General features: G+C 40.0%; 1 protein-coding gene across 9 annotated transcripts in view; it reads right to left on the reverse strand.

Annotated features, from left to right (window-relative positions):
• The window catches only part of Eif4g3 (eukaryotic translation initiation factor 4 gamma 3), a 239339-nt gene that overhangs the window by 187811 nt on the left and 26759 nt on the right, over window positions 1-24769 (reverse strand). For 8 of the 9 annotated variants that reach the window (XM_042688416.1, XM_042688413.1, XM_042688415.1 and 5 more), the window contains exon 1: window positions 10118-10198. The gene's annotated coding sequence lies outside the window, so the exon portion shown is untranslated. Of the gene's footprint in view, window positions 1-10117; window positions 10247-12762; window positions 12839-24769 lie in introns of those variants that run through there. The other variant, XM_042688417.1, reaches the window with a different exon arrangement.

Genomic DNA, 24769 nt, shown 5'->3' on the forward strand with positions numbered 1-24769 from the left:
GGGTGGAAGCTAAAATGAATATACAAAGAATGTATAATCGATCTCTTTTTAGTTAGGTTAGCAAAAAGAAAATTTCTCTGCAATGTTAATATAATTCAATTTCTAAGCTGCACTCACGGGTTCTTGAGTGCTTCAGTAAAGAGGTTGTTCATTTCTAATGGAATCTATTTTCAACATCAGGGACCATCTTAATAGAATCGAAAAGGGCTGAGGTAAATATTATCTACCACAAGTACAACTCTTAATTATGGCTTTTGGAATTTTTGGTTTTGTTTTGTGCCAGTCCTGGGGCTTAAATTTGGGTCTAGGTGGTGCCTTTGAGCTTTTTTGCTCAAGGCTAGCACTCTAACAGTTGAACCACAGCTCCACTTCTGGTTTTTTTAGTAGTTAACTGGAGAATCTCACAGGATTTCCTGCCTGGACTGGCTTCAAATCACAAACCTCAGATCTCAGCCTCCAGAGTAGCTGAGATTATAGGTATGAGCCACAGGTACCCTGCAGGACCTTACCTTTCCTGGGGGAGGGGAGGAAAGGGGGAGAGCTAAGGGCCTTAAATCAACTATTTTGTTCTTTTTGTTATTGTTGTTGTTAAGCTTGTACATATAAAACAAACTTTGTTAAGCTTGTACATATAAAATAAACTATCATTAAATTTTACAATAATGTTAACAGTACCAGTCACAAAAGACTTCTCTATTAACCCAAATACAACAATCACACTGCAAAGTCAAATGGTAATATTTTTGGAAATTTTCATATTTTTGGAAATTTTCATTTAGAGCTAATTTTCATTCATTAAGGATTGAGAATTTACTATTTATCAGGTATTACTAGTCATATAGCAACTTCTTTTGCTGCTTCAAAAAGTTTGAAAACCACTGTACCTGAGCTTTATAATCCATAAAGATTTGATTGCATGGAATCTGTTACTCATTTGAATTGAAGGAATAATTATACAGTATCTATCAAGCTATTATTTGGTTTAATCACCAAAATAAGTTAGCATATATTATCAATACTACAAAAAGAACTTGAGTACAAACCAGGATGCAAGTGAATTACCAATAAAAAGTTTAATTAGGGTGGGGGGGGGGAGAGGATGGGAAGGGATGAGAAAGGGAAACAAAGGAGGAGTCTACAATGCTTGATAAGAAATGGACTCATTATCTTGCCCATGTAATTGTAACCCCTCTGTACAGTATTTTCACAATAAAAATAAATAAAAACAAAAAGTTTAATTATACAGAACTTGAGGGGAAAAAGGTGAAAAGTGCAGCAGCGGAGCTCACTGGATACTTATGAAAGTGAACTATACAACTTGTAGGTGGAGATGGGAGGGACTGAGAAAGAGTGAGGGAACAGAAAATACTGTACAAAAGGAAATGTGCTCATTACCTGACTCAGATAACTTTAATCCCTCTGTATATCATCTTTATCATAAGAATAATTTTTTTAAAGTTAACTATCCATAGCTCATAAGCTACTAGAGAGAAATGGCTTTTCAATTAAGAAGGTCAACTTTTTCTAATAAGAAAGGCCCAAGGGGGGCTGGGAAGGAGGCTCAGTGGAGCGCTTGCCTCGCATGCATGAGGCCCTGGTTTTGATTCCTCAGCACCACACAGAAAAACAACAATAGCAATAACCAAACCATGTTTCAACCACATTATTTAAAAAGGAAAAAGAGAGAAGAAAGAAAGGCCCAATCCTAGCTACTCAGGAGGCTGACATCTGAGGATCTAGGGCTAAAACCAGTTAGGCCTACAAATCCCTAAGACTCTTACATTGAATTAACCGCAAAAAGTCAAAAAGTAAAGGTGTTGTTCAAGGATAAGAGAGTCAGCCTTGAGTTCAAGCCCCAAAATAGGATAACATATGATATGATTCTGATGGTATTTGAGAACCACTGTCTCTTTCTTATTGTTGAATGGCAACATTGTATGGAGAAAAGTAACACTGTTTACAGGTACCACCATATCTGTGTTCTTTGTAAGCAGCTCAAAATTTAAACACTGCAGTCTTCACTGAACAATGATGAATTTATCCAATAGGATGGTGTTTGTAATACACCAGTTCTCAGAAAACTATTCACCCTTTAGCTTTATTCTACAATATGACAACCCAGCTCATACTCTAATGCCAAGACAAGTTTCTCCAAGACTGAAAGTTAGTTTAAACATCATAGGCCCAAGGGGAGGGCTAAATGTTGATTCCCTAAGTCCCCATAGCAATCACACTGTTGTCGCTTTACTTACAACCATAAGAATAGAAATGCCTGCAATTATGAGCATTCAGACCAGGTCATGTGTATTTCTTCTAGCTGTTTGTTTATATCTTTAAAACATCCTTTGCAATAAGCTTGTAAATATAATGTCTCCCTGCGTTCTGTGAGCCTCAATTACAAACTGATCAAATCTTAGGAGGATTTAAGAATTATAATTTATAGCCTGAATTTAGTAGCAGGGTGCAGGTGGCTCATGCCTACAATCTTTGCTACTAAGGAGGTTGAGATGTGAGGTTGCAATTTGAAGCCAGCTTGGGCAGGAAAGTCTATGAGACTCTTATCTCCAATTAACAACCAAAAGAAGCTGGAAGGAGAGTTGTGGCTTAAGTGGTAGAACACTAGCCTCAGATCCCAGCTTCAAACTCCAGGACTGGCACAAAAAATAAAATTAAAAAATTAAACAGTTATGTAATACTCAGATGATAGAATGTGTTCAAATTAGGAGAAAAATCCCATACATGGGTGTAAGAAGAAAACTATGTTGTCAAAGTACAGTAGAAAAAACTCAAGAGGGTTTTTTTAAAACACAGATCTGAAGTTTAAAGCATGGATTGTGGAGCATTTCAGATTTTAGGATTAAGGATTTTCAACCAATAAATTCTATTCAATTATTTCATAATCCAAAAATCTCTCAAGTATAAAACACTTCAGTCTCAAATATTTCAGATATTCGACTTTACAAAACTTCAGCAATTAAATCAGCATAGAACTGGCAAATGACAAATAGAAAAGAACAGGTAACAGAAATAAACCTTCACACATATGGTCTGATGATTTTTGACAAGTATGACAAGATTAGTCAATGGAAAATGACAGAGTTTTCAACAAAGAGTGCTCAAAAACTGAACATCCGTGCCAGGGGCTCACATTCCTAGCTACTCAGCAGGCTTAGATCTGAGGATCATGATTCAAAGCCAGCCTGGGCAGTAAAGTCCATGAGACTCCTATCTCCAATTAACCACCAGAAAACCAGAAGTGGCCCTGTGGCTCAAGTGAAAGAGCACTCGCCTTGAGCTGAAGAGCTCAAGGACTGAACAAATCAACAACAACAAAAAACGTCCAATTCAGAAAAGAAAGAAGGGCTGGGTGTAGCTCAGGAGCTAAGCATTTGCCTGGCAAGTAAACTGTCCTGGATTTGTTCCCTAGTACAAGGAAGGAAGGAAGGAAGGAAGGGAGGGAGGGAGGGAGGAAGGGAGGGAGGGAGGGCAGGTGGGCGGGGGGAGGGGGGCAGGGGGGCAGGGGGCAGGAGGGCAGGAGGGCAGGAGGGCAGGCAGGTTGGTCTTCCTCCAAGAGTGGTTAAACCTATAATCATAGTTACATAGGACACGTTGTGATCACAGTTTAAACCAACGGGCAGAAAAGTACACAAGACTATCTCAAATGAACCAGCTACAAAAGCTAAACAGGAGACATATGGCTCAAGTGATAGAACACCAACTATGAGCAAAAAAGCTGAGCAAGAGCTCAGGCTCTGAAGTTCAGTATACCAAAAACAAAAACATACCTGGAAATCCAAATTACTAAGAAAGATGGAGAAATATCATAAAGATCACAGTTCGAGGCCAGCCAGGCAAAAACTGAGCAAAAATGAGATCAAATGAATACAACAGATGTGGAGATAGAACTATGAAATCCTCCCGTGTAACTAATTTAAGCTTCCGTGTAACTAATTTAAAAACCCATTTCAGCCGGGCGCTGGTGGCTCACGCCTGTAATCCTAGCTACTCAGGAGGCTGAGATCGGAGGATCTCGGTTCAAAGCCAGCCTGGGCAGAAGAGACCGTGAGACTCCTATATCCAATAAACCACCAGAAAACCGGAAGTGGCGCTGTAGCTCAAGTGGTAGAGCGCTCGCCTTGAGCTGAAGAGCTGAGGGACAACGCTCAGGCGCAGAGTTCAAGCCCCACGACCGACAAAAAAAAAAAAAAAAAAAAAAACCATTTCAATCAAGTCAGACGTGTTGGTTTCTTAAACAAAGCTATGCAGGAGGTGTAAGTAAAAGGATTAAGATCTAAGCCAAATTCAAGGCCAGAAGTGGCACTGTGGCTAAAGTGGCAGAATGCCAACCTTGAGCAGAAGCAGCTCAGGGACAGTATTTCAACATTTTTTTTTTTTTGGTTGGTCGTGGGGCTTGAACTCTGGGCCTGGGCACTGTCCCTCAGCTCTTCAGCTCAAGGCGAGCGCTCTACCACTTGAGCTACAGTGCCACTTCCGGTTTTCTGGTGGTTTATTGGAGATAGGAGTCTCACGGTCTCTCCTGCTCGGGCTGGCTTTGGGGCTGGCTTTGAACCGCGATCCTCAGATCTCAGCCTCCTGAGTAGTTAGGATTACAGGCGTGAGCCAGCAGCGCCCGACATATTTCAACATTTTATTTGGCAATTGTGTTAAATTTTGTCAGTAGAGGCACAGTAGAATATTGAAAAGAGGGTTTTGCTTCCTGGTTCCTATGGATTTGGAAAAGGCTCCTGCAGCCCAGACAAGACTCATTAGATTTTGGTCCTGAGTTCAAGCCCCAAGACCAGGAAAAAAAAGAAAACATTCCTTTTTAATTCCTAATTAATTCTAGCTGAAACAGTATATATATAATTACATATTTTCGTGAAAAGGTATGGACAACTGCCCTGTGTAACTGATTGGGTTGTCATGTTATAAACTGCACTAAAAAGGCATATCAAAATTTGAAGTTAGTTGGGTGCCAATGGCTCACACCTGTAATCCTAGCAACTCGGGAGGCTGAAATCTGAGGATTGCGGTTCAAAGCCAGCCTAGGCAGGAAAGTGTATAAGACTCTTATCTCTGATTAACTACCAGAAAGTAGAGAGCTGGCCTTGAGATGAAGAGCTCAGGGACAATGCCCAGGCCCAGAGTTCAAGCCCCATGACCAAAAAAAAAAGTTAAATGATAAAAGGATGGCAGTCATAGGATAATCAAGAGTAATAAGATTTGGTTCAAGTCCCATAACCGACTTAAAAAAAAAAAAAAGGAGTAATAAGATTTGGAGTAACAAAGTCTTAGTTAATATAATACAGTGTTAATATAATACAGTGTCTAGAGAATCACTGACCATGAACAGACAAGGACATCTGTATGGTGTACTTCTTTATGTCCTATGTAAAGGAAACAAAACATTCCCTAATGAGTGGTCATCTATGAAACAATCCACTCAACAGGTAGAAAAGACATCATAAAAACTGACAAAATCTTAGGTATTTCTTTGGCTTGTGGATCCATTCATCCACGAGTTTCATAAGAGGATCATATTATGCATTTTAACCCAAAATAAAAGGCTCTACTCAAGTTACAGGATGTTTGATTAGTTATCTCACTGCTAACACATCTTCAACTAAGAAAATCTTAATAAGCATTTATTAAACTGCAGAAGGAAGGAAGGGAAGGAGGGAGGGAGGGAAGAGAGGGAGGGAGGGAAAAGGAGGAGAGGGAAGGGGAGAAGCTGGGCATCAGTGGCTCACATCTGTAATCCTAGCTACTCAGGAAGCTGAGATCTGAGGATTGTGGTTCAAGGCTAGCTGGAGCAGGAAAGTCCGTGAGACTCTTTATCTCCAAAAACCACTCAGGAAAAAAAAAAAAAAAAAAAAAGCTGTAAGTGGTGCTGTGGCTCAAGTGGTACAGCGCTAGCTTTGAGCACAGAGAGACTCAGGGATAGCACCCAGGCCCAGATTTCAAGCCCCAGGACCAAAAAAAAAAAAAAAAGAATAAAGAAAAATAATGAGGAGGAAAGCAGAAATGTAGGAGGAGAAAAAGGAGGAAAAAGAAGAAAGACATAACAGACCTACTTCCCTGTTTTTTTCAGGAAGTTGGCAAATGACACACAGAATAGACTAACAACTTATACCATTCAACCATTCAACAGCCTTCATAAGAAACTCTGACTTTCAGGGCTGGGAAGGTGGCTCAGTGGTAGAGCGCTTGCCTTGCATGCCTGAGGCCCTGGGTTTGATTCCTCAGTACCACATAAGCAAAAAGAAAAAAACCAGAAGTGGCTCTGTGGCTCAAGTGGTAGAGCACTAGCCTTGAGCTGAAGAGCTGAAGGACAGTGCCCAGACCCAGAGTTCAGGACCCACGACCGGACACACAAAAAAAAAAAAAAAAAAAAAGAAAGAAAGAAACTTTGACTTTCAGAAAGCTTAAATGCTTTTGTGACAACTATGTGAACTGAAACAATTGGAAAAACAGCTCCCTACATGCCCATTATTAGTTGGTTTGAATTTCAGCTAAAACTTCATTGTGATATGAAAATGGATCTATTTCAACATTTTATTTGGTAAGTGTGTTAACTTAGTAGAGGCACAGTAGAATACTGAAAAGAGGGTTTTTGCCTCCTGGTTCCTAAGGATTTGGAAAAGGCTCCTGCAGAACAGACAAGATTCTTTAGAATTTGGCTTCTTCAGTGACCAGCTTCTTCAGTGCCAGGCTTCCATTGCAGTACACAGCAGGCAGCAGTACCAGCAGCCAATTGCTGTTCCTGGTATTCTCCACAAGGTTTATTACAGAGAGCTTCTTCTGAGAAACCTCCCTATGAACAATGTTCCTTCAGTACCACAGCAGGAAGGATTCTAGCAGGTTCCAGAGCATAGATTTCCTGTAAGTTTCAGCGACATGGCTGAGCAAACTATATCATGTTTCATCAAAAAAAAAAAAAAAATCAAGATCTTAGCCCAGTGTTCAGGGAATAGTCCCTCATCCAATACTAAATACTCTTAAAAAAGGAGGAGAAAGGGGGAACAGGAGGAAACAGCAGCAGCAGAACAAGATTTTATCCATCTTCTTTTTGGCTTTTGAAAGCAACGAATAGTATAGACGAGTGTGCTACCCTGATTGACCTGCTTCATCAATGCAGAAGATCCCAATTTTGAAAAGGAAGAGGACAAAAGAAATTCTACAGCAAGTCCAGATTGCAGCACAAGATGCTCTACCATTTGGGACTCATAATCTAGAAAATCTAATGTTAATTCAATTATCTTTGGCAGAAGAGAAGCTGTAAAAGCCTTGAGTCATTGTGTACAACAGGAGCAATTGGCTACAGGAAACCAGTGATGAGCTTTCTTAACATTCCACACAGCAAATTTCTAGCAGGGTTCCAGAGAAAGGACTTTCAGTAAGTTCTATTAGTACAGAATCACAGTGAATTTTCTACCATTAGGTGAGCCACACCCTTGGCAAAGCCCTAGAATGTAAAGAACTATCTCAGACCTAGGATGTGCAACTGCTACATAAATATGCCATTCTTGAAAGTTCTTTTTGTCAAATATCATGACTCAAAATCAGTTATACTTAATAATCCTTATTAAAAATCTCCCTATTCAAATTGCTGTATATTTTTTCTCTTGATCAGACTTAACCTACTACACCTTAATTATTGGTTGGGTGGTTCTATTCGATGATAAAAGACCAACACAAGAACTACATTTAAACAATTAAGAACTCATTTTACTATGTCTTCAATATTCAAAACTCTAAATTACACAGAAATGATTTAGAACAAGTTTAAACACAGGACTCAATCCATGACAAATTAGTTCATATAGTTCTTAATAGGACCAGTCAAATCATGGTTTGGAAAAATTGGAATTTCTTTCTTTTTTATTTATTTTTTTTTTTGGTCGGTTGTGGGGCTTGAACCCTAGGCCTGAGCGCTGTCCCTCAGCTCTTCAGCTCAAGGCCAGTGCTCTACCACTTGAGCTACTGCGCCACTTCCAGTTTTCTGGTGGTTTATCGGAGATAAGTGTTAGGTTTTTAAAAAGAGGTAGCCGAGTAAGAACAGCACCATGCACGTGGTATTCAGGTAAGGGGTAGGTTTATTCAGTAGACCTGCTGGGACCAGGCAAGGTTGGCACTCAACGCGGCTGGCCAAAAGGAGAGCGTGTCTGGCCCTGAGTTAGTCCTTATATAGGGTAGGGGCGGGGAAAGGTGTGTCCAGGTAAAGGGAAGTGGGACCAGGTAAGAGGTGGGACCAGGTGGGAGAAAGGTGTGGCCACATCAGATTAAGATGTGACCTCAGCTGAAGCAGATGTTACCTCTTCCAGGTGTCCCAGTTGCCTAGGTAAAGCAGGTACTGGGCGAGGTCTGTTCGCTGTCCAAGAATGGACCTTACAATAAGTTTCATAGACTTTCCTGCCCAGGCTGGCTTTGAACCAAGATTCTCAGATCTCAGCCTCCTGACTAGCTAGGATTACAGGCGTGAGCCACCAGCACCCGGCTGAAATTTCTTTTTTTGTTAAATAATTTTATTTTTTGTATTTACTTGATACCAAGGAATCAAACCCAGGGTCTCACGCATGCTAAGCAAGCATTCTACCACTAAGCCACCTTTCCTGCCCCTTCAATTTCTTTTATAAACATTCCATGCTGGTGCTCTACTACTGAGCTACAACCTCAGCTCACTCTTCTCAACATTCTGTAGCCTAAAAACAATCAGTAACCAGTCTCTAACTTATAATCACCAATTCTAAGCTCAAAAATGCTTAAAATTTAAAAGCAAAATGTAAAAAATGTTACAAGTTATTTCATCTCTAAAAAGAGTAGTTCTTAAATACTTAAATGCTGACTCTCTACATTCCAATAATGGCTTTTGCAAGTCTAGCCAGCTTTGAAGCATTAAAAAACAAACAAACAAAAAACATTGCCAGTCAGATGGTGAGAGATAAACCTCAAATTGGGAAACAGCTTAAAGTAAGGAGGAACACACAATGACATCTTCACTGCCTCTTTATCCTCTGTTTTGTCCCTGATAAATAACAACAGCTTGCTTATAGTTCCCTATAGGTAAACATAAAAATTTAGGCCTACAGAAAAAGCTGCAAGTAATGCTGAGACTCAAGTGGTAGAGTGCTAGCCTTGAGGAAAAAAAGCTCAGAGACCATGCCCAGGCCCTGAGGTCAGGCCCCAGGACAGGAAAAGAAAAAACAAACAAACAAACAAGTTTAAGCCTAACAAATTCCAATAACCCACTTACAAATAAAAAAACAAAACCAACTAACAAAAAAATTTCACCGAAGTTACTTAAGAGAAAAAGACAACTTCTTTTCTTAAGTGTAGAAAATAATCACCAACTTTCCACAAAAAGAGAGGTAGAGAAACCATGGTAGATTAAAAACTGAAAAGCTAATTAAGTGACCCAAAGGGTATTTCTAGTAAACATTGTAATACAAGGCAAGCGCTCTACCACTGAGCCACCTTCCTACCCCCTATTCTAATGTCTTAACCAGAGGGAAAGTCTTCTTTTTGGTCCAAAATAGGGATTCAAATTTGGTATCTTGACATTCTTGCTTACTGGCTAACATTCAACCAAATAAGCCACACCTCCAACCCCTGGGAAACAAAGTTTTCATCATTCCAAAGCAAAAAGTATAAAATTGTTAGTGGTCACTTCAGGAGGGGTGTCTGAAAAAATGCAAAAATAAAAATTACTGGGGCTGGGGAGGTGGCTCAATGGTAAAGCGCTTGCCTTGCATGCTTGAGGCCCTGGGTTCGATTCCTCAGCACCACATAAGCAAAAAGAAAAAAGCCGGAAGTGGCGCTGTGGCTCAAGTGGTAGACACTAGCCTTGAGCTGAAGAGCTGAGGGGCAGCGCCCAGGCTCAGAGTTCAGGCCCACGACCGGACCCAAATAAATAAAAATTACTCTTTGGAAGTGGCACTGTCGCTCAAGTGGTAGAGCACTTGCCTTGAGCTGAAGAACTGAGGGATAGCACCTAGGCCCAGAATTCAAGCCCTATGACCGACACACACACATAAAAATCACTCTTTAAGCAATCTTTTATATTACTTTTTTGAAGTGTGCTCTACAAAACCAGGAATGTTTTTACATAGTTTCTTACTTGAGAGAGTCCAGGGGACGATGCATGTCCCGGGGGCGTTGCAGAGAGATTTGGATGCCCCTTGTTTATTTCATGTGCTGAATAAGGGGAAGGTGTTGGGGCTCCAGGCTGTCTTGCTACTTGTGTAACCTGAAGGGAAATCAAAACTTCATTGAGAACACTGAGAATCTACTGATGACCCATTATTATTAAATATAGCTGAACTGGTCTTTCCCCTGCACCAGTAGACCCAGTACTAGGGATTACAAACTTGCTCGGCAGGCACTCTCTGACTTGAGTCAGACCTCTAACTCTTTTTTTGCTCTAGTTATTTCTCAGGAAGTATCTCCAGTGTCTTGCCCAGGACTAGCCTCAGACCTCAAACCCCTCACATAGCCGGTATCAAAGAGATGCCCCTATGCCCAGCTTATATGCCTGGTTTATATGCCCAGCTTATCGACTGAGACAGGATCCCACTAGTGTTTTGGCCAGGCTGGCCCTCAATCACAATCTGCCTGATCTGTTTCACAAGGGCCTGAGATTAATGCATGTGAGATCACCATTTCCAGCCAGCTAGCCCTTCACTCATTTTTAAAAATCCATTTTTCTGCCTTACAATTTCTATTTCAAAAGTGAAAAAAATAGAATTCTTAGAAAAGCACATATAAACATTTTCATCAATTTGAGAAAATATTCTTTTTGTTTGTTGAGTTTTTTTCACCAATTTCACATGTGTATATATTATATTTTAACCAGAATAATCCCTGCTTATTGCTCTGGTCTTACTGATATCCTCATCTCCCTTTGAAGCATAGTATCTTAAAATCAGAAACTTTAACAAAAGAAATATGCTAAGTTAATTAATTCAGACAAATTGTATGTCATTTTGTAAAATGAATAAAAAGGAAAACAGTTGTGGGCTGGGAAGATGGCTCAGTGGTAGAGCGCTTGCCTTGCATGCATGAGGCCCTGGGTTTGATTCCCCAGCACTACATAAGAAAAAAAGCCGGAAGTGGCGCTATAGCTCAAGTGGTAGAGCACTAGCCTTGAGCAGAAGAGCTGAGGGACAGCACCCAGCCCCAGAGTTCAGGCCCCATGACCGGAACCAAAAAAAAAAAAAAAAAAAAAGGAAAACAGTTGTGAAAAGGAGAGGATTACAAAAGGGCACAAGATGACAAACTTTTCTGTATCTTGATTACTGAGAATTAAATGACTATATGTTTAAGACTTATACAGCAAAACATTACAAGTGAATTTTACTTTATATAAATTTTACTTCAATAAACCTGAACCAAACACAAGGCAAACAAGTTACTTATAATGCATAACCAATATATTATTGGTTATAATTTTGTCCAACTCTAGGCTTAACCTGTACTTTTTTGCCAGTCCTGGGGCTTAAACTTGGTCTGGGCACTGTCCCTGAGCTTCTCTGGCTCAAGGATAGAGCTCTACCAACTTGAGCTACAGTGCCACTTCTGGCCTTTTCTGTTTATATGGTACTGAGGAATAGAACCCAGGGCTTCAGGCATGCTAGCCAAACACTCTACCACTAAGCCACATTCCCAGCCCTTAACATTTACTTTTATAATAAGTTGATGTGCCAATAAACTCATTGCAAGTTGTAAATAGTGTATTTTTTTTTTTTGGGGGGGGGTAAGTCATGGACCTTGAACTCTGGGCCTGGGCACCATTCCTGAGCTCTTCAGCTCAAAGCAAGCACTCTACCACTTGAGCCACAGCACTTCCAATTTTCTGGTTAATTGGATATAAGAGTCTCAGGAACTTTCCTGCCCAGGCTGGCTTTGAACAGCAATTCTCAGATCTCAGCCTCCTCAATAGCTAGGATTACAGGCGTGAGCCACCAGCGGCCAGCTAATAGTGTAATTTTAAATTGCATTTAAAATGAAAGTGAAAACAAAGAAATGTTAAGGTAATAAAGAGGAAAACTCAAAACTTTTTAAGAAAAGTAACCAAAAATAAGTTAATAAAAATAAAATTCTAAATGAAAAAAGTGAATTATAATGTACCAACAAGAATTACATGGGGGGCTGGAAAGGTGGCTCAGTGGTAGAGCACTTGCTTGCCTTGCATGTATGAGGCCCTGGGTTCAATTCCTCAGCACCACATAAGCAAAAAGAAAAAAAGCCGGAAGTGATGCTGTGGCTCAAGTGGTAGAGCGCTAGCCTTGAGCTGAAGAGCTGAGGGACAGTGCCCAAGCCCATAGTTCAGGCCCCACAACTGGACCCAATTGGGCTGGGATATGGCTTAGTAATAGAACACTTAAGCACCTAGTCTGTGGAAGGTCCTAGGTTAAAACCCCAATACTGCAAGAAAAGCAAAAGATCACAATATAAGGCAAGATCTTAATATTTATGGAAAAGAGGAGGGCATGTACAACCAATCTATTATAATGTCTTGTTACCTATACTTCTTTGATTGAGATGATGAAAGAAAGTGTCTTGTTTACCTGGTACACACACACACACACACACACACACACACACACACACACACACACACACACACACACACACACACACACTTAATTCGACTCAGTTAATTCTACTCTTGAACCTTTTGCCAAAACCTGTTGTGTCAGTATAACAAAACACTGTAAACCCAGTTCTCATGCAAAAGAAGACACAGTATGATTGACAGCTTACCGTGCTGTAGACTGCTGAGACAGTGGGAGGGAAGATCCGATCCTCCGGGGGCTGCTGCACAGGTCCTCTAGGAATTCTGGATAGATGAGTTAAGGATGAGGGAACTGAAAAATGGATTGCTTAGCAGTTAAGAGAAAATTACCACCACAAATATCTGCCCATAACCCCAGCATTTTAACCCAATATGAAATTATATACTTATTTCTCCACAGAAACTAAAAAACACAGTATTTCACATTTCTTAATGTGCTGAGATCAATTTCTGAAAAACTGTTTCCAAAAAAGTCATAGAAACTGAAAACAAATATAATTACATAAATCCCCAAATTTTAGGCCCATGATGGGAATCTACTACTTTTACTATCTATAGAAAATATCCAAGAAACCGGGGCCAGTGGCTCACGCCTGTAATCCTGGCTACTCAGGAGGCTGAGGTCTGAGGATCTCAGTTCAAAGCCAGCTGGGCAGGAAAGTCTGTAAGACTCTTATCTCCAATAAACCACTCGAAAACAGCAAGTGGTGCTGTGGCTCAAGCGGTAGAGCGCTCGCCTTGAGCTGAAGAGCGCAGGGACAGCGCCCAGGCCCAGAGTTGAAGCCTCATGACCAACCAAAAAAAAAAAAAAAAAGAAAATCCAAGAAATATTAAGGAAAATAAGAGTAACATCAGATAGAAATTGCTAACTACACAGGAAGGGCAAACACAACTTTTTTTTATTAGTTTTTTGTTTGTTTGGGTTTATTTTGTTGCTATCATTTTTTCCAATGTACACCCACCAGCTTCCCCATTTATGTATGTATGTATGTATGTATGTATGTATGTATGTATGTATGCATGTATGTATGTATGTATGTATGGCAGTCAATGGGGCATGAACTCCCAGCCTGGGCACTAGGTCCACTAAAGAACTGATTCATCCGGGCTGGGAAGGTGGCTCAGTGGTAGAGTGCTTGCCTTGCATGCATGAGGCCCTGGGTTCGATTCCTCAGCACCACATAAGCAAAAAATTTTTTAAAAAGCCGGAAGTGGCGCTGTGGCTCAAGTGGTAGAATACTAGCCTTGAGCTGAAGAACGGAGGGACAGTGCCCAGGCCCAGAGTTCAGGCCCCACGACCGGACCCAAAAAAAAACAGAACTGATTCATCCAAACTACACACACACACACACAGGAAATATGAGTCTAACAAATTTCAGAAGTCCTTAATATAAAGTTGTCAGTTCTTTCTGAATAAAAACTATGCCTTAGCTTAAAAATAAAAACTTTTCATTGGAATTCTGCAGTATAGTCTCATAGCTGGTGGAAAATCAAGCCAGGCTTTCTTCTTCAGTGCCCAGCGGAACTGCTTTTTTGCAGAAAGGACTCATTCTCCAGATATAAGACTAAATTCTCAAGTAATTTATCAATACTATGCCCAAAAAGCTGAGCAACCATTTAACCTTACAAACAGAAGTTTAGGATTCTTCTTTTGTATTATTCTATCATTCTATTTACATTATCAGTTAAAAGATTTCTAAAGAAACAATTATATTGTGCAGTACCAACCATGCTCCTTGTTCACAAATAAAGAATTTTGCAGCAGGGCGCCAGTCACTCATGCCTGTAACCCTAGCTCCTCAGGAGACTGAGATCTGAGGATCACAGTTCAAAGCAAGCCCGGGCAGGAAAGTCCATTAAACTCTTATCGCCAATAAACCACTCAAAAACCGGAAGTGGTGCTGAAGAGCACCCACCTTGAGCTGAAGAGTGCAAGGACAGCGCCCAAGCCCAGAGTTCAAGCCCCAAAACCAAACCAAAAAAAAAAAAGAATGTTGCTCAGTATCAGTGACTCATGCCTGTAATCCTAGCCACTGGCTACTCAGAAAGCTGAGATTTAAGGATTGTGGTTTGAAGCCAGTCTAGGCAGGAAAATCCATGAGACTCATTTCCAATTAGTCTCCAAAAAGTCAGATATGGAGCTGTGACTCAAGTTGGTAGAGTGCTAGCCTTCAGCAAAAGAAACTCAGGGACAGTACCCAGGCCCTGAGTTCAAGCCCCAGGACTTGAAAAAACAAAAACAAAAATACATTCCAAGTACTCTTTCCCATCATGCAACTTCCACCTTTGCTCCAAGGCCAATCAGGTTACATTTTTATCAATAACCCTCATGAAAATGAAGATTCTGTCCAAAAAGCAAGGTGTATCAATAAGCTGTAATGCATTTAAAAGAAAAATCTTACACCACCTCTACCCTCACATACTAAGTGTCCAGTTACTAATGTAAAAATGGGATATTACAGGCCCAAAATTCAATCTGCTCTTTTTAAGTATTTGTAAAAGCCATTCTTCCCTTACCATTTCCCAATTCACATCTTAATTTCTTTTTTTATGGACTCTCCTTATCAGAAGCTGCATGAATTTTTTTAACTAGTGCCTCTTTCTCTTCAATTTACTATGTAACTACATCAAACCAACCTTCCTGAACAGCAATGTGATCATCTATGAACAATCACTGGCTCCCAAAATTCCCTCCAAATCCAAAGCCTGTGGTTCAACTACCACCACTACCTGGGATCCCGTTTCTACCCCTTATAATGAAACCTCTTCCAAATAAAAATAAATATCAGTCTCTTCCAGTTTGCTCCCTTCTGCCTCCACTAATCTAAATCGTTTCAACTCCCAGTTATAACCTGGGTTAAATTCTTTGTTTCTCTACTTTTAAATAAAAGATCAGATGCTGCTTCCTTTTACTTAGCCTTGATAAGCCTATCTATCCATTTTTTGGTAAAAAGAAACAGGAAACCCTAGCAATCAGGAAGCTGAGTAAGAAGTGAATTCAAGACCAGACTGAAATACAGGGTGAACTACCAGGATAGCCTGGGCTTTTATAAAGCAAGAGCCTATTTTAAATAACTATTGTAAAGATTACTTTATCGTAGGTATTCAATAAATACTATCTTATATGAAAACACGCTATTTAGACACTTTTTTTCTTTCATTATTTCCTATGTTAATATCCTTTTTCCAGCTAGATAAACACTTTCTGGAAGGATCTCTGGTTGAAAAATTCAGAAGTAAATTCTGAAGTTTTTTAAAATAGGGACTGTTACTCATGTGAAGAATGATAAAATCAATGTGACACCCAAGTCAGATCTCCCAAAAGAGTACACATACTGCCTCAAACACACCTGATAAAGTCACAGAAACTGAAAACAAACATTGTTATAGCCAATTAACCACCAAAGAGCTGAAAGTGGAGTTGTGGCTCAACTGGTAAAGTGCCAGCCTTGAGCAAAGAGACAGCACTCAAGCCTTGAGTTCAAACCCCAGGACAATCACAAAAAAAGAAAGAAAAAAGAAAAAGGAAAAACTGATACATTGGATTGCATTCCGTTAGCTAATCTCCAATTCACCACCAGAAAACCAGAAGTGGCGCTGTGGCTCAAGTGGTAGAGTGCTTGCCTTGAACTGAAGAGCTCAGGGACGGCACCCAGGCCACGACCAGAAAGAAAAAAAGCTGGAAAGTAATATGAGGAATGCAACTGATTGGAATAAATTATGTACTTACATGGAAATATCATAATCAACCCATTTGTTAACTAATGGATTCTAATACAAAAAAAAAGAAAAAAAGGTAAGAACTAGTGGCTCATGGCTCATGCCTATAATACTAGTAGGCTAAGATCTGGAGAATCTTGATCTATAGTCAAGTCTCAGAGATTCATCTCCAAAAATAACTGGCAAAAAGCTGTGTTGGCAGAGTGGATCAAGTGGTAAGCACCATCGTAGCAGGCAAGCTAAGAAAGTGCAAGGCCCTGAGTTCAAACTCCAATACTGGGGAAAAAAAATTCTCCATTTCATATTATCTGAAATAACGTAAGAACATGAATCCAAATTCCACCAGACACAGTGAAAGATTCTTGCAATAATGAGTCTGGTAGGATACCATAGGGCCAAGCACTGGTAGTGCACACCTGTAATCCTAGTCATTCCGAAGTCTGAGATCTAAGGATCATGGTTCCATGCTAAGCCAGACAGGAAAGTCTATGAGACTTTTATCTCCAATTAATCATCAAAAAAGCCAAAAATGGAGCTGTGGCTCAAATGATAGAGCACTAGCCTTAAGCAAAAAAGCTCAGGACCGTACCAGGCCATGAGTTCAAGCCCCAGGACCAGCACACACACAGACACAGACACAGACACAGACACACACACACACACACACACACACACACACACACACACACACACACACACAGACACACACACACAGACACACAACCAGCTATAGCAAAAAATTTAATTTTGATTGCAATTTTAACAAGACCACATCTTGTACTATAGCACCTGGCTACAATACAGCACATTCCTTATCCAAATAAGCAATAGCAAAGCTTTGCTTTGTATTATTCAAGAAATTGAATCTTCCTTTTGCAGCTGTTTTTTTCTAAATAAGTAAGGAGGTAAAATTCTCAAAATGATATAGCTGCTGCTACAAAGTCTGAACAATGGGTGGTAAGAGAGAAAGCGCTGGTGCAAGCCCTAACAAAGGCCCCGCACAACAGCTCTGGCTAACCCAAGGATGAAAGCACTCTTTGTCCTCTGGTCAATGCCAGTCCTTTCAGTGTCCCAGTATATAGGCTTTTTTTTTTTTTAGCAAGAGACGTGGGAGGATGGGAGTTCAGCTTCTTTAAGGGATATCTCCTCAGCAGCTTGGCTAGAGTAAGACCTAAGGTCACAAGACCACTGAAAAGCTTTCCAAGTATTTAGCTAGTAGGTCTTTGTCTATTAACAGAAAAGAACTCCATGTACCTTGCTTACTTATACTACATCACACTTTACTATTAAAGAATCTCCAGGACTTGTATTTCTATTTCAAGTTGATCTTTGTAATCTAGTTCATTCAGAAAATTACAGAAGAAACCATATCTTTGTCTTCTGTTTAGACTCTAGAAATGATAATTCTATTTTTCTTGAAAAGACATCAGAAATGTTTCAATTAAGAAAGACTTTTTTTTCTTTTTGGTCAGGCATTTTTTAAGAGGCCACATAACCAAAGGCTAACAAAACTAACAGTATAAGGTCTCATTCAACATTTCACTAATGAATAAATAACATTCACACAGACTCCTATCTCAGTACAATATATTTGCTTTGAAAATAGTAAATGCATCACAACTACTTTGCTCAATGCCAAAAGTTAGCCAAATGAAATAGTAAAGGAAGTTGTCATCATTGAACTAAATTTGACAGATAGCCTATTCCAAAATTATGTATGAAGCTATGTTACAATTAACTCATCATTTCCCTTTAACATTTCAAATAAAATGTTCATCTTCTGATAATAAGATTAAAAATCAGCTCCATGGCCATTTCACCGCTGATGTGCCCAATCGCATCTGATCTCAGAAGCTAAGCAGAGTTGAACCTGGTTAGGACTTGGATGAGACTGCCTACAAATATTGCGTGCTATTAAAAATTAAAACAAAAAAAAAAAAAAACAAGTGCTGGAGGAATAGCTGAGTGGTAAAAGAACCCATTTAGGGGGCTGGGAAGGTGGCTCAGTGGTAGAGCGCTTGCCTTGTATGCATGAGGCCCTGGGTTCGATTCCTCAGCACCACATAAGCAAAAAAGAAAAAATCCGGAAGTGGCGCTGTGGCTCATGTGGTAGAGCACTAGCCTTGAGCTGAAGAGCTGAGGGACAGCACCCAGGCCCAGAGTTCAGGCCCCACGACCGGACCCAAAAAAAAAAAAAAAGGACACACAGATATGGTATAAAAACCAAAGCTGACTCAATATGCTTCAGGGATGAAAAGATACTGGAGGTAAGGAGAGAGAGGTGTTGCTCTAGAGAAGAACCTCTCAGTCTGTGTGGTGAGGAAGAAATTTTAAACACAGCAACTACAGCAGATATGTTATACACTTCCTCTAATTTAGAATCCACACAGAGTATGTACATATATTTGTCACTTAAGACTCAAACCCATTTGTAAAGTAAGTGGTATGATTAAGTCCATTTAACACTTTAGGAAACTAAGGAACAGAGAGGTAAGCAGCACTCTTTGGGTCACACAGCTATAATCAAGAGCACAGGTAGCCTGAGCTCTATGGCCAATGAAACCCATGGCCACCATCCTTGATTTCCCTCTGAAATGAATGCACATCTTTATAAACAATAAACATATGGGTAGAAAAAAGTTTAAAGTTATGTTTACATTTGAAAGAATAACAATAAAAACATTTAGCTGAGGGGCTGGGAAGGTGGCTCAGTGGTAGAGCGCTTGCCTTGCATGCCTGAGGCCCTGGGTTCGATTCCTCAGCACCACATAAGCAAAAAGAAAAAAAAAGCCGGAAGTGGAGCTGTGGCTCAAGTGGTAGAGCGCTAGCCGTGAGCTGAAGAGCTGAGGGGCAGCGCCCAGGCCCAGAGTTCAGGCCCCACGACTGGATCCAAAAAAAAAAAAAAAAAAAAAATTTAGCTGAGAGGCTGGGGATGTGGCTCAAGTGGTAGAGCACTTACTATAGCCAAACAGTTTAGATGAGCTCTGAACAACAGTTCTTCCACTAGAGTACATTCAGCCTCAGTGATCCTCAGATGAGAAATTTTCAAGATATGAAAACTCCTCTAGGCCAGAGTCACTCAAAATTACTAAACAAAAACAAAATCATATAAACATGAGCAAGAAGCTGAAGAATTTTTCTTTTTTTCTTTTGTGTTGGTCATGGGTCTGAACTCTGGGCCTGGGTGCTGTCCCTCAGCTCTTCAGCTCAAGGATAGTGCTCTCTCTACCACTTGAGCCATAGCGCCACTCCCAGCTTTTTCTGCTTATGTGGTACTGATAAATCAAACCCAGGGCGGCCTCATGCATGTAAGGCAAGCACTCTACCACTGAGCCACCTTCCCTGCTCCAAACCAAATAATTTCTAACCTCACATGTACTAAAAACTCTAAACAGTAAATGATGAATTCATAACATTAGCATGTATTTTTTTTCTGTTGACCTGGGCTCTGTTAAAAAGTACAAGGGAAGAGAAAAGGAAAATTACCTTTTCAGATATTATAAATTAACCAGAAAATTAGTTACAAATGTAAACATGTTTTTAAATAAATATTTAACATGATTTTATACAGTTAATATTTTAGTACTTTTAGCAGTCAGCACACAAATAGAATACATTTCCTGATAGGTCAAACAATAGATTTTTTTTTTTCCCAGTTTGGGTGAATTCATGTTCAACTGTGATTTAATTACTACAGCCAAGGCCAACAATATTGAGCACTTCATAACACAATTTAAATGTGTGAAAACTTCTTTTCAATGCATGTAACACATCAGCTGCCAATTTGTAGTATACATGCAAACAGTGTATAACTGTACTTGAACTAGTAGCAAGGCTGTTTTCAAGCAGCTACACAACCACAAACATTGTACTAGCTAGGCACAGCCAAAATAATGTGTTAAGGCAAAGCTACATGTGTGTAACATCATCCAATCCGAACTAAAAAATAAAGCCCTCTCAAAATGGAAATGGCTGTTTGATATGATGGCTGCCAGGCCTTACCACTTACATCCTCATAATCTTCCCCATTTCTCTTAAGTTGTCAAAGTAATGGAGTAAGACATCTATCTTGTCTCAAAGGATCTGTAACGTTTTCCTCCTCAGATTAGGAGCTTGAACTCTGTGCCTGGGATTGATCCCTGAGCTTTTGTGCTCAAGGTTAGCACTCAATCACTTGAGCCATAGTCTCACTTCTAGCTTTTTATCATTTACTGGAGATAAAAGTCTCACAGACTTTCCTGCCAACATTGGCTTCAAACCTCAATTCTCAGATTTCAGTCTCCTAAGTAGCTAGGATTACAAAAGCATGAACACTGGCAACCAGCAAAACTGTAACTTTAAATCTATCATACTGTAATTTTTAAACATCATAATCCACAATGACTGAGACAACAAAACTCATTAAATGACAAGACATACTCAAAGAGAAATTTTAAAGCCAACCCCAGTAACATAAACATTCTGTTTATCTTGTTTTTTTTTTTTGGAGGAACTGAGTTTTGAACTCAGGGCTTCAGGTTTGCTACACATGTGGTCTACTACTTGAACTACATCTCTAGTCCTCAATGACATAGTCTTTCAAATAGTTCTCTGGTTATATATTCCACACACTGTAGCTCAGAGTGACTGTTTGCCTAGTACATGTCCTAGGAGGTTCAATCTTCATTACTGAAGGAAAAAAAAAAAAAAAGAAATAGCTAACATAATATGTACTTACTTGCTTGGCTTTTCTAGGCACATTAATTCATTTACGATAAACTTAGGAAGAAACTCATATAACTTGATTAGCCCCATTTTGGGATGAGAAAGTATAAAAGACAAAAAGAGCCAGGTGCCGGTGGCTCACGCCTATAATCCTAACAGTCAGGATCATGGTTCAAAGCCAGCCCAGGCAGGAAAATCCATGAGACTCTTATCTCTAATAAACCACTAGAAAATCGGAAGTGGTGCTGTGGCTCAAGCGGTAGGTAGAGTGCTTGCCTTGAGTTGAAGAGCACAGGGACAGCACCCAAGCCCAGAATTCAAGCCCCATGACTGACCAAAAAACTTAAAAAAGGCAAAAAGATCTGCTCAAAGCTTGGATTTTTTTTCCCACTGAACTCTGGGCCTGGGAGCTGTGTCTCAGCTCTTCAGCTCAAGGCTAGCGCTCTACCACTTGAGTCACAGTGCCACTTCCAGCCTTTTCTGGTTATATGGTGCTGAGGAATCGAAACCAGGGCCTCAAGCATGAAAGGCAAACATTCTACCACTGAGCCACCTTCCCAGCCAAAGCTTGGATTTAAACGCAGTGTTCTGACTCTAGAATCCATACTCTGCCTACAACGTTGTACCACATTTATATAAATGATTCTAAACCTTAAGAGACTTAAATAAGCAAACATACCAACGTAAGGGAAATAAAGGCAGCTATAGTCTACAAGTGAGATAGCTGAGTTAGCCTTTGGAAATCTCAATTCTGTATTCTAATCTACTGTGCCTCACTTGGTGGCTCTCCCCAAACTCTTATCTTCCTTCTTAAATATCAAATGACTTTAGCAACACTAAAAGTATCAGAAGAATCAATCTCAATCCCACAATATACTTTAATAAATGACCAAGAATAGTTTAGAACAAGGTGCCAGTGGCTCACATCTATAATCCTAACTACTCAAGTGGCTAAAAGCTAGAGGACTGAGGTTCAAAGCTGGCTTAGAGAGAAATTTATCTCCAATTAACCAGCAAAAAACACCAAATTGAAGGTATGGCTTGAGTGGCAGAGTGCCAGTTGTGAGCAAAAAAGCTAAGCAAGAATATGAGGCCTGGAGTTTAAGCTCTATACTGTCACAAGAAACAGAGAGAGACAGACACAGAGAGAGTCAGAGAGACAGAGACAGAGGGAGAAAGGAGAAGAGAAAGAAACAATAGTTTATAGGTATTTCATTACAAAAACAGATTACCTAGATTTAAAGAAAAATATGCTGAAAGTAAAATTTAAGATGCTATCTAGGAAACTGAACAAGTATTATAGAAGAGATAATTGTCATTCGGGTACCAACTCATAATCTCTTCTTCCCAAGAGCTGAACTGAATAAGTTTCTTACTTTGGGGGGGGGGGGGGGAGTCAAATGTAACAAAAAAAAAAAAAAAAACTTTGTGACAATACAAAGAGAGAAACAAATTATGTTAAGCACCATAAAAAGTATTTCATTTTCCTGATAGCTTATCTTCCTCCTCCTTTCCTTTAGTTCATTCCTTCTTTTCCTTCCTTCCTTTCCCTTCTTTTTCAAAGATAGCGTTCTCACTATGATGATCAGGCTGGCCTTGAACTTATGGGCTTAAGTTACACTACTGCTTCCTACTCCGTCTTCCAATTATGAGACTAAAGTATTCCACAGAGTAAACCAAAGAACAAAAACAAAACATTTACTTTTTTTTTTGGGGGGGGGGGGGGAAGGGGGAAGTGTTAAGGAGTAATCCAGCACTTACGTGCTAAGTAAGTATCTAACATCAAGCAAAACGCCAACCTCCTATCATGTTAATTTCTACAATCAATCTCAATTTATGCATAAGTAGCTAGGATCTTAAATAATTGGAAATTATACTTTTTTTTTTTTTTTGGTCAGTCGTGGGGCTTGAACTCTGGGCTTGGGCGCTGTCCTTGTGCTCTTCAGCTCAAGGCTTGAGCCACAGCACCACTTCTGGAAATTATACTTTTAAGAATTCAGATTTAATTTTTTTTAAAAAAAGCCAGGCACCTGTGACTCACACCTGTGATCCCAGCTACTCAGTAAACTGAGATCTGAGGACTGCTGGTTCAAAGCCAGCCTGGGCAGGAAATCTGTGAATTCTTGTTTTTGTTTTTGTTTTTTGGGTCTGGTCATGGGGCTTGAACTCTGGTCCTGGGCGCTGTCCCTCAGCTCTTCAGCTCAAGGCTAGCACTCTACCACTTGAGCCACAGCTCCACTTCCGGCTTTTTTCTTTTTGCTTATGTGGTGCTGAGGAATCAAACCCAGGGCCTCAGGCATGCAAGGCAAGCGCTCTACCACTGAGCCACCTTCCCAGCCCAATCTGTGAGATTCTTATCTCCAATAAACCACCAAAAAACCAGAAGTGGCACTGTGGCTCAAGTAGTAGAGCACTTGGCTTGAGCTGAAGAGCTCAGGGACAACACCCAGGCCCAGAGGTTCAAGCCCCACAACCAAAAAAAATGTTAGATTTTTGCTACCAGGTACTAGTGGCTCAGCCTATAATCCTAGATACTCAGGAGACTGAGATCTAAGGGTCACAGTTCAAAGCCAAATCCAGCAAGAAATTCTATTTGACACTTATCTCCAATTATCCACCAGAAAATTGGATGTGACACAGTGCCTCAAAGTGGTAGAGTGCTAGCCCTGAGCAAAAAGAAATCAAGGACAGTACCCAAAACCCAAATTCAAGCCCCACAACCAACTCTTCTTCCCCCAAAAAACAGGTTTTTGTTTTTTGGTACCATTACTGGGGCTTGAATTCAGGGCTTCACTCTCTCACTCTGCTTTTTTTCGTAAGGCTAAGAAATAAGATATGAGTCTCAAAAGACATTTCTGCCCAGGCTGGCTTCAAACTCTGATATTCAATCTCAGACTCCTAAATATTTAGGATTATAAGTATGCTCAGGCCAAGCAAGAAATTAAAACTTTTTTTAAAAATCTGGCAGACCAGAAGTAAAATAGTAATTTTACAGTAGTGAATTTGGACAGAAGCAAGCAGCTTTTCCTTGCAAAGATTTATTCTACATTCATTTCAACCATTTTTCAAGTTTATTACTAGACAATTCATCATTCTTTGAATTTTCTAACAAAGGCTTTATTGGTGAATCAATGAGCAGCAAAATATACTATTGAAATATAATTCTGTTGCTTTAGTTTTAGTTATGTATGGACTAGTATAAGAAGCACAAACTACATCTAAAAAAAAAAACCACTTCATTCACAATCTTCCTTTTCAACAATTAGCAAATATACAATAGGATCCTTTTGTTTCCATTTCAGTGAATTGTTTTAACTATTTCGTATGAGTACATGCTTGCCCCAAAAGATTAAAGCAAAGCCAGGTGCCAGTGGTTCATGTCTGTAATTCCAGCTACTAAAGAAGCTAAGATCTGAAGATCACAATTTGAAGTCAGCCTGGGCAGAAAAAGTCCCTGTGAGACTCTTACTTCCAATTAACCCACTCAAAAATTGCAAGTGGCGCTGTGGTTCAAAACGATAGAATACTAGCCTTGAGCACAAAGAGGCTCATGGATACTCTGGGGCACTGAGTTCAAACCCCACAAGGGGGGGGGGGGGGATTAAAATGCTGTTGTTTTGTTGTTGTTGTTGTTTTTGGTCGGTTGTGGGGCTTGAACTCTGGGCGTGGACGCTGTCCCTGAGCTCTTCAGCTCAAGACTAGCGCCCTACCCCTTGAGCCACAGCGCCACTCCCGGTTTTCCAGTGGTTTATTGGAGATAAGAGTCTCACA

Source organism: Dipodomys spectabilis, unplaced genomic scaffold (assembly GCF_019054845.1).
Source record: "Dipodomys spectabilis isolate Male_0828 unplaced genomic scaffold, ASM1905484v1 ptg000118l, whole genome shotgun sequence".
NCBI lineage: Eukaryota > Metazoa > Chordata > Mammalia > Rodentia > Heteromyidae > Dipodomys > Dipodomys spectabilis.